The sequence below is a fragment of the Phascolarctos cinereus genome, unplaced genomic scaffold, assembly GCF_003287225.1.
Source record: "Phascolarctos cinereus isolate Bilbo 61053 unplaced genomic scaffold, phaCin_HiC Scaffold_9;HRSCAF=440, whole genome shotgun sequence".
NCBI lineage: Eukaryota > Metazoa > Chordata > Mammalia > Diprotodontia > Phascolarctidae > Phascolarctos > Phascolarctos cinereus.
In genome coordinates, this window is record NW_027556402.1 from 183005658 (window position 1) to 183016622 (window position 10965).

The 10965-nt window shown below is 39.2% G+C and overlaps 1 long non-coding RNA gene across 2 annotated transcripts; it reads left to right on the forward strand.

Annotated features, from left to right (window-relative positions):
- The first annotated feature begins 5969 nt into the window (after positions 1-5969).
- On the forward strand, positions 5970-9983 carry LOC110210839 (uncharacterized). Of its 2 annotated transcripts, XR_013483909.1 has the most exons (4): positions 5970-6168; positions 6738-6792; positions 8103-8653; positions 9497-9983. It is a non-coding gene; the product is annotated as an uncharacterized LOC110210839 (long non-coding RNA). The 2 variants fall into 2 exon arrangements; XR_002325189.2 differs by lacking the exon at positions 9497-9983 and having other exon boundaries at positions 8103-9256.
- The last annotated feature ends 982 nt before the right edge of the window (positions 9984-10965 follow it).

Here is a 10965-nt window from a genome sequence, read left to right on the forward strand (position 1 = left end):
ATCTGAGCACTTCCTCAAACAGTACAGTTCGAAATCCATCTTTGACTATCCCTCACTTACAGCTCTTATTCATGTCCTAGCATAAATTCTCCACAGGAAGAAGGCCTTCTTGTAGATCTCTTGATAACAGAATGTATAGTTTGTCCATCAATTAACTCTCCCTCATTCTTGCCAGGGGACTAGCCCATTTTTTTTTTCTGTTCATACATCTCTCTGATGACACTCCTTGTCACATTTTGCAATGCGATTCTTTTTGATAAAGTATTGTAACCTGCTAATTTCCCATCATTCACATGTGGAGCAATTTGCAATATGAATTCTTCAGAGACTGGCAGTCCATTACTCAAAGCTATGCAGCCAAATCTCTGCCCTTTGGGAAAAAAATGGGCTTTTTTTTAAAGAACGAGATATGGGGCCGTTAAAAACGTTATGGAATTTCCCTTCTTCCTGTTCAATTATGGGCTAGCTTATTTATTAATTCAGTCAGTCAATCAATAAGCATTTATTAAATACCTACTGTGTGCCAAACATTGTGCCAGATACTGAGGAAACAAATACAATGAATGAAACAATCCCTACTGAAAGGATCTTACATTCTAATGGGCAACAAAAGAAATATATATATATATTTTTTTTTCTTGAAATAATTTTACATGTCAGAAATATATATACATATACATATATAAGATCCTTTCCATATACTCATTATATGTGGGTATACATATTACACACACACATATCTAATATTGGCCATTGGAGTGTAAGTTCCTTTTAAGTAGGATTGTTTCATTCATTTTATATATATGTGTGTGTGTATGTACATGCATATATAAACATACTTACATACATATGCATACATATAGTTACATGCCAATATATATGTATCTATCCATATAAGTATTTACATATTTATATGTAGATAATTACATACAGAATAAATACAAAGGGGATAAATATACATAAATGCCAAGTAATTAAGCCCGAGGTAGTTGGAGGGGAGAGCACTAGCGATCGGTGGAATTGCCCATTTGTAGTACCTAAGTATGTGTACTACTGGAGCAGTGTGGGTTCCGCACTCAACTATATATCATAGGCTTCTCAATAGCCAGGTTACATTAATTTGTTTTCATTCCTGTGTGGGTGGTTAGGAAAAACCCTTTTAAGTGGTTCTGTATTTCATTGAAGGATTGCCATATTCCAGGACTTACTGCAATCAGTACAATGTTGTATGTAAACAAGATCTCCCCACCTATAGGAAATCCCTCTTTCATTTAGACAAGAGTCCTCCTCTATGATCTTGTCAAATATCTTTGATAAGTATACATTTTCTCATTTTGTTATGCAATTGATATTAGTAATCAGGGTGTTATTAATAATTATAAGTAGTATTTTATATAGTACTTTAAGATTAATAACATTGCACATGTTATCTTATTTGATCCTCACAACAACTCTATGAAGAAGGTATATTAGTTTCCTCATTTTACAGATGGGGATACTGAGGCTGGGAGTGGGTTAAACTTCCTTAGGGTCCCACAGTAAATATCTGAAGCAGAATTTGAACTCAAATCTTTCTGATTCCAAGTCCAGCCCTCTTGTTCACTGTATCACCCAGTTGCCTCTAGTTAACTCAGATATTACGTCTTTGAAAGACTCTTGTATGATTTTTCATATACCTTGTTGAAGAGTCTCTGAGGTGGTGTTTATCTTCACCAAATCATGTTTATGCGTTTTGTTTTTTGCTTGTTATAAACTAACAATAAAAGAACTGAGCTCTATACCTTTCAGCCAATTGAATATCCTTTATGACAACAGCAGTGAAGCATGAGGAGAGGTAATGAGGCAACTAGCTCATCAGATTGTATTCAGGGAGCCAAGCAAGGTCAGGGACCAAGATTGTTGGTTCAAGAGATGTTGCAACTGCCCCCACTGACAGCTCTCACATTAGATCACAGATGGCTGTGCACTCCTCAGATAAAGAACACATAGGAAAGATTTCCCCATCTGAATTCCCAGAAGTCCTCAGAGAAAGAGGAGAACCCAACCTCTCTTCTCCACTTTCACATTCTCATTCATTATTTTTTCCACTAAAACTTCTGCCTCTGAGGCTGAAGTTAGTATCATTTCCCATCTCAAGACCTATCTCGGTTTCTCCATCTCTAAAATGATGGGGCTGCATTAAGTGATCACAGAGATCCCGTTCTGCTCTAAAGTCTCTGATCTTATAAAAAGTCATCAGTAGCACAATGATATCACCTCAATGGGGGCAGGGAGGATGAGAGGAAAGAAGATGGTGTACAAACTATTCCTACTATTTATCTTCATTTCTTCACTTTCTTTTCAATTGTTTTAGTTGTTTTGTTCAGAGCTCCTCCTTGAGGTTAGGTACCTACTCTGTGTGTGCATGTGTGTGTGTGTGTGTGTGTGTATGTGTGTGTGTGTGTGTGTGTGTGTGTGTGTGTGTGTATGTTTGTATGTGTGCGTATGTATTTTCTGCTCATATTTCAAGGACCTGTCATCTAAACTCATTACATTCAGAGGTAGAAGTACCTTTCAGGAACAAGGACAATGGAGATGAGAAACATTCTGCTCTGCCTGTTTGGAAAAACACTTTATTAAAAAAAATCTAGTCCAGCCACTTTGCCCCAGATATCTTCCTAATGCTTAAGATGTTATGTAATGAAAATGTGTCAAACCCTGGTCTACCAGCCCCAAACACTTGAACTCCACAGTGCTACTGAGTTAGACTAAAATATAATTAGAAAATATTTAACAAAACAAACAAAAATGCAATACAACATAGTTAATTTGTATTTTTCTAAGTAGATATGTAGCCATCAGAGACCCCTTTCTTTTTGAGTTTGGTACCATTTGTAAGTGCAGCTAGGTAACAGTAGATACAAAGCTGGGCCTGGGGTCAGGAAGACCTGAGTTCAAACCCAGCTTCAGATAGTTGCTAGCTATATGACCCTGGGCAATTCACTTAGCCTTATTTCCCTCAGTTTCCTCATTTGTAAAATGAGCTGGAAAAGGAAATGGCAAACCACTCCAGTATCTTTGCCGAGAAAACTCTTAATGAAGTCATGAAGAGTCGGACATGACTGAAGAACAACTGAACAACAAAAACCATCTGTAAGGTTCAGAAATCACTTTCTTCCTAACAGCCCAATGGCTGTTAGTTCAAGCCCTATTTTCTCTGTTTTGGAGATGGGTAAACTGAGACTCAGAGAGAATAAATTATTTGTCCTTGCTCACATAGCTAGTACTTAGGGCATCCAGGACTTGAATTCTAGATTTCTAATTAAATCACATTGATTCTCTTTAAGCCACTGGACTATTCTATGCCATTTTCTACTTCACTTCACATACTCCCTACAATTTTACAGGCATTCTTCAATGATGCTATACCTCGTCCAAGCCAAAGACTCAGACCTCTGAGAGCTCTGCCAGAGAAGCCAACCCTGAGGCGATCAGTGCATTTTATGGCTAGCACTCTCTGCTGTTCATGAGTCCATTTTGCAGCAGCAAAGATGTTACCCACTGCTCACTGGTGGGCTGGCATTCAGTTGGCCTCCACTACAATTTTAGCTCATTTTGCTTGTGCATCATTTCTTGAGGACCCCTTTTGGAGGTCAGTGTTGAGCCAGGATACTATACACGGGCCCATGTGTTTAGAGGCATAAGAAGATTTTAAAGGCATTATGAAATGAAAGCTTTTCTGCTGAAAAAAAAATGTTACTTGAAAAGGAATTTGACCCTAGAATTTGTTAGAATTTGACCTTATCCCTCTTCCTGATCCATTATGAGGCTAACTCTACACGCCCCTTAAATTGGCTACTATGCTGAAGACTCCCTGACATCTGTCTCTTCACAGTTTGCTGTGAATAATCGAAGCAAAGGAAAGCAATGAAGTGACTGTGGGGGAAGAGAGAAGGGTATTTCACTATGCTTTCAGTTTCTTTTTTTTTTTTTAGCCATCTGGGAACTTCAGATCAGACCAAAGCGAGCCAGTAAACAAAATCAAGAACTTCGTGATCATTGTCAGTAAGACAGCAAGTCAGGATGTGGGACTGATATCCTGGCCCTGGGTCAAGAGCAATGAGTAGGACCAAGAAAGGCCAACAGCCAACATGGAATTATACCTGGAGGAGGTGGCCACTATGTGCATGATTTATGATAGCAGCACCAGTGGCTAGAAGCTATTGGTGATAGATTGGCTGACTCTGCTTCTGCTGAGGACGAGTACAGGCCCTAACAGTTATTATATGAACAAGGATGGAGACCAGTGTTAGATAATTTTATTTTCCATGGTAACAGATTTCGAGGCTCCTCACAGTACTATGTAAGTGTTTCTTGCTGCCTGAGATTTTAGTTATCTTGGTAGGATGCCCAGGGTTTGCATCTCACATCTGTGTTCTCCAGGGAGAGCATTTTTTTGGGAATTCCTATACTATTTTCCTGGGATTGTGGCACTCCAGACTCATACAAGTCAGCATGGAAAACCTTCGTGACAAGAAGAGTTGACCTCTAGGGGTTGCCACATACCTAATGTGCCCATAAGTTCCCTTTCTTCTTAGGACAGGGATTCTGAACTTCTATTAAAATATTTTGATAATTGCATTTTGGTATAATTGGGTTCCTTATGTTTTTTATTTTGTGCATTTTAAAATATTATTCTGAGAAGGGGCCTATCATTTTTATCATACTGAAGAGGAGATTCATGACAAAAATAAGGTTAAGAACCTCTGCCTTGGAGTTTTATCCTAAGGGAGGAAGTCTAGCCTCTGGTAACCCCAGTCATACAGCAGAGAAATACTGAAAACAAGTTCACTGAAGTTTTCTTCCTCCTACATTTTGTTTTTGTCAGGCTTCAGAGAGAAAATATAGTTGCTAATAATGAATATTGAACATTTATCCCTATGTTTGACATCTTTGTGGCATCATTCTATAAATGATTTATATTAGCAAAGGATTTTTCCTACAAAAGTATGCAGGTTTCCAGTGGGGCATTAATATTGCTGCTTAGTATATGTTTGTCTTTTTGGCAGCTAACATGCAACTGGGAAGATGGCTGAGCCACACAAAAACTATAATATACCAGGCCCTTGAATAATAATAGCTAGCATTTATAGAGAGCGTTAAGGCTTACAAAGCACTTTATGAAGATCTCATTTTATCATTAAAACGATTCTGGGAAACAGAAAAAAAATCTGCATTTTAGAGGCAAGGAAACTGAGGCAGGCAGAGATTTAAGTCACTTGTAGGAGGTGCCTAGGGTCACCCAGCTAGGGAATGCCTAAAGGGAGATTTGAACTCATCTGCAGTTCTAGCACACCTTTACTGTGCCATCTCACTGCCTGAATCCTCAATGGAAAATCATCATGAAGAATATTTTAATAATTGATTCTGGAGACAGCCTTGTATATAAGCAGAACAGGTGACTATAGGATTGCAGAGGAACTAGAAAGGCCCCAGTTCCCCACCCCATTACGAAGCCTTCCTTATCCACTGGCTGATGTCTGATACACAATCATCAACGCTACATCCTATTCACTTAAAAGTTATAGTGCAAATATTCCTGGGAGAGCAGACATATTAAGTTACCCCTCATCTGTAATTAGTGTGAAGAAAGGCCATTTGACAGTTGATTTGCATAAAGGAGTGGAAGGAAAGACAGGGAGGTCAGTAGACACCATGGATGGGAAACATCTGTGGAGGGACAGAATAAACAGCAAGACTGGGGGTGTCAAGGAAAAATTTCATCTGTTTCAAAATCTTGCTGTGGGCCAGCCTGAGGAACTGTAAAAAACAGAAGGTCTGACTAGTCTGTGACCATGCATACCACTGCTTACTTATCCACGTAATGAATAATAATTAGCTGGCTTGTTTATAGCATCATAGTCACAGAACAGTAAAGCTAGAATGAACCCAAGAGGAAATTTAATCCAATCCTTTATTTTTTTCAGACAAGGAAACTGAGACTCATATAGAGGTCTCATACATACAGTAAGTGGCAGATCTAAGATTTGAACACAAGTCTTCCTGCTCCAGGTCCACTGTTCTTTTCACTATTCAAGAAAAAATAGTAGAATGAACATTACCAACAGAACAATTGAAGCCGAATTCTGGGAAATTGTAGTGAATGACCAAACTTGGCCTCAAGAAAGGGTAATGAGAACATACCTCTTCCAATTTCTTTAAAGGGGTGGGGGGCTATAGGTGTGAAGCGCTGCATGCAATGTCAGACTTTTTTATGTGTTAGTTACTTTTGGCAGATGATTAAAAAAAAACAACTTATAGGGGATAGTTGTGGGAAGGGGAAAAAGGAAGGGTACACTGAGAAATGTTAGCACTATAAAATAAAAATATAGCAATAACATTTATTAGAGAGAGAGAAAGAGAGAGAGAGAGATTGAAATGGAGACCTGGATTCTCAGTTCTCATTCTAGCTCTGATGCTGGCTTTGGGACTCTCAACAAATCACTTAAACTTTTTGAGGTTGTTTCCTCAGCTTTAGAATGGAGAAAATAATATTTGTCTGATTTTCCTTACTGGGTTGCTGTCTTAAAAGGTCCCTATGAACCTTAACAAATATGATTTCTAGGTCTCTGGTCTCTGGGTATATCAATGTATCATATCTGACTGGCTTTTCTTGACTTAGCAATGTTTCCTAAGATCATAGATCTAAAACTGAAAAGTATCTCAGAGGTAATCTATTCAACCCCTTCATTTTACAGATAAGAAAACTGAGACTGAAAAATGGAGGCTGACTTTCTCAAGATCACATAGGTAGTAAGTATCAGAGACAACATTTGAACTCAGGTTCCCTTACTTCAGAGCCAATGCTGATTTCATAGTATCTTGCTTCCCTGACTTGACCTCTTGCCTGGACCAGCAATACTTATCTAATTTATCTAGTGTAGTTTATCCATCCATAACTGGCTTACTTTCATATATGACTTACAACAAGAGTCAAATTTATTGAAGACGCAGTAATGCATGGTTGGTAGATCAGTGAGTTAATCTAGACATTCTGTCAAGGCCATTTGGAACTATGCCTCCCAAATTCACTAAATACTGCATACCTGTTGACCCAGAGAGATCACTACTAGGTATATGTTCCACTAAAAGCAAAGAAAGAGGAAGGAACACGTGAGTGAAAAATAGTTATAGCAGAACTCTTGGTTATCATAAAGAATGGAAATCTAAGGGAGATGATTATTAATTGGGGAATGGCTAAACAAATTATGATATGTGAATTATTAGAATACTATTATTATGTAGGAAATGATACAAGGGAAACTTCCAGAAAAGTTTCAGAGAAACTTGGGAAGACTCATATAAACTGATGCAGAGTGAAGTGAAAAGAACTAAGAGAATAATTTTGTAATAACAAAACTCAGCAAGTGCCAAGACCCTGTCTCATTTGATTTCCAGGCTTGACCATTCCTAGACAAATCTGCCCTGAAGTCACCCATGCTCTAGTGTGACAAATAAGATAAGACTTTCTGGGGATCCTAGAACTTTTGGCCTTGCATCAGTTGGGGATACATTCACCTGGAGGGATCTAGTTCTTCTAACTGTAATGACGCTTGTGAGCTCAAGGCCAGCCACACATACTAGAGTGCATAAAACAGGGCAGATGGCTTCTGCCCTAGGCTCAGATCTCACCAGCCATGCTCATTGCTGACACTGACCTCTTAGACCCTAGACTTTGGCTTTTAGACCTATGGTATATGCTTTTTCTCTTGTCTTAACTCATATCCCAGGATTATATCTCTTTCCTATGTGGTGTATGGCATGTCCCTGATAATAATAGCCATCTGAACTTCTGACATATATTTTCTCAGAGAAAGATGGTCATTGGATTTAGGTCCAGCTATCTGACTCAGTCCTCTTATTTTATTCATGAAGAGATTGAGGAACAGAGCAGTTAAGTAATTTGTCTAAGGTCACCCAGAAGCATATAGTAGAGGTAGGATTAATACCCAGATCCCCTGACTCCAATTCCAGAGTTTTTGTATTGTTGTTGCTGTCAATACCTCAAAGAGGACCAGGATCTATAGGTACAAAAACATTTACATCTGATTTCTTTGTTATAGCCCCAAACTGGAAGACTCACCCTGGCAGAACGGGCAGATGAGAACAATTTGTCCCAACGGCCATGAAGATGGCTAAAGCAGGCACTGTGGAGTGCTTAGAGCTTGGTCAGCCATCAAAGATGCCAAGGCCCCCCCATCCTGCATCCTGGACCATCATCAGTCATCCTGACTTTTGTCTTGTGACTGGACTTCAATGACTCAGAAAGAGAGAGTGATGCTGACAGTTTATACAACTCTGCCTCGCTTAAATCCAATTCATGCACAAGTCAAGACGTCAAACCGTGATGTCACTGTTACTAAAAAAATGAAGAACCAACAAAAACAATAACAACAACCACAAATCCCTTTGGTGGTCAGTCACGGTTCACCTACAAATAGGGCTAATGATCCTTAGAATGCACACCTCATGGAGCTGTCAGGAGAATCAGATGTGACAAGTTCGCAAATTGCTTTGTAACCATCTAGCTTTCCATGAAGCAGTTGCCATCATTATTTGTACTAGGGAGGGAGCTTCCATCACTAACCAGCTCCTGGATTTCATCGCCTATATGGTACGGAAAATATCTGCTCATGGATACAACATATGCTTTTCACTAAAAGCAACTGCAGATGTGTTTTTGTGCCACACTCCTGGGCAAACATGGAGGCAGTGGAGAGCCAGAGGAAGCATCTGGCAATAATTTGGGCATCTGCATATTTTAGCAGGCCAGTCAAATGTAACCATATGGTGGGTTTTGTTTGGTTTTGTTTTCTCCTCAGTTACACTTGACGAAAGGGAACACCTTAGGATAGTGTAATAAATTTTAGCCGTATGCAGGGTGTACCCAAAGTCTAAGTGCAGTTAAGTTTTAGTTGCTCAGAGCTGCACTAAGACTTTTGGGACACCCCACATGTTGTGATGAAGATTGCTTGCCAGGAGTATCTGTATTGTTTCACTGAACTGTGAGATAGCAGCTGGCACCTTCCAGTGAGATTAATCTTCTAAGCATTAATATCTCAAGATGTTGGTCGAATATGATCTAGGCAGGCTGCACTTAGTAGGTCACACTTTTTTGTTACAACCTACCCCTTTTCCCCAACACACACACATACAATTTAACAAATTTTTATTTGTTATTTATAAATAAATAAATTTATTTATAACAAATATTTAACAAATAAATATAAACAAGGGTTTGTATTTTTTGACAACTAAGATTAAAGTTCAACTACTACTATTGGGAGATTATCGCTTAGGAGAAAAAAGCAACCACATGATAATCTACCAAATAACTTCTTTGTGCAAGGGAATTCTAGCACTATTACATAATCTAAAATCTATTTACACTAACATTTATACCAAAAGAGATGGAGTGGATCCTACCTTTACAAAGTTGCACATTTGACTTTTTCAGGTAAAAGATATTCAAGCTGACCCAGGAAAAAGGAACCTATAGCCAGCAGGCTACAGAAACAACAGTCCTCTCATAGGCCTTGAACTCCCATCTTTGAAGGCATCTTCTGTACAGGAAAGAAGAAAGCAGAATGAGAGAGGAAAAATAATCCACTTCAAAATGAGTCCCAATTTCATTCACCTGTCACTCTCTGCCTATTTCCAGTCTGGCCAGAAGTAAAAACCCCTTTTTATCTCTAAGATCATATTTTCTACCTCCCTTAGTTTCCTTTCTCACTACCTCCACCCTACCCCAGAAAAGCTTCAGTTTCTGGCCTGGGCAAGCTAAAACTTTTGGTATAAAGGTCAACTCATTTTGGTGCAAAAAGTAAGTAACTTCTCATGTGTTACCTCAGTTTCTCCATTTGAAAATTTAAGGCCATTAGTCCAAATGCTCTTTAAATTCCCCTCTATCTCTAAATTCTGTGAATCTTAGATCCTAGAAAGGTGACAGCTACTTCATTGCTTCTTCCTTCTTATAGTCTTCTTATAGTAGAGGGAAATAAAATGTGTCTGTCCTTATTGTGATTTCACCTCCCTTCTCTATGGACTAGGAGCAGGAAAGACTAGCTACTCTTTGTGGTTTAGCATCACAATTTCTTCTCAAGTTTCTTTAAGCCAAGCTTGTTGTCCATCAAGTTAAGGAGGGGGCACCATATTCCTTCAGGTGACAGCAGACCAAAGAGACTGTCCTATTAACATAAAGCTATTTCTTCAGTCCAGGAACATTAAGCAAGTATGCCCATCCTAAGACTTCCATTCCCCCAACTAATTAGCATGCTACTACATGGCTGAAATTCAAACAAGTGATTTAATAGTGACCACACTAGATATCTAGACCTTCAGCAAACCAATCAACAGACACTTGTTAGGTGCCTACTATATGCCAGAGCTGTAATTAGCAAATCTGGCATTCATGTAATGATCACAAAATGCACATTCACATCAATGTTGCAATTCATGTTGTGAAAACAACACGAGAAGAAATTCTGACAAATTGAGTTGAGTGGGAGGCAGAATTGGGTATCAGAGTGGCCTGGGGAAGTAAGTCTGGGAGTTAGAAAAGAGATGGAGAATTGTCAAGTCCAAATTGGGGAACTGAGTCCCAAGCTCTTTCTACTCAACCACAGTCTATGAAAGGGAAAATATAACGGGGATTAGGCACTGTCACCGGGAGAAATGACTGATTTTTGAGGAGAAGAGAAAGAATGATCCACCTGGAAAGGACAGAGAAAAGGAGAAGTCCAGGGGCAGCTAGGTGGCGCAGTGGATAGAGCACTGGCCTTGGAGTCAGGAGGACCTGAGTTCAAATCCGGCCTCAGACACATAACACTTACTAGCTGTGTGACCCTGGGCAAGTCCCTTAACCCCATTGCCTACCCCCCCCAAAAAAAAATGAAAACAAGAAAAGGAGAAGTCCTGGGTATGGGA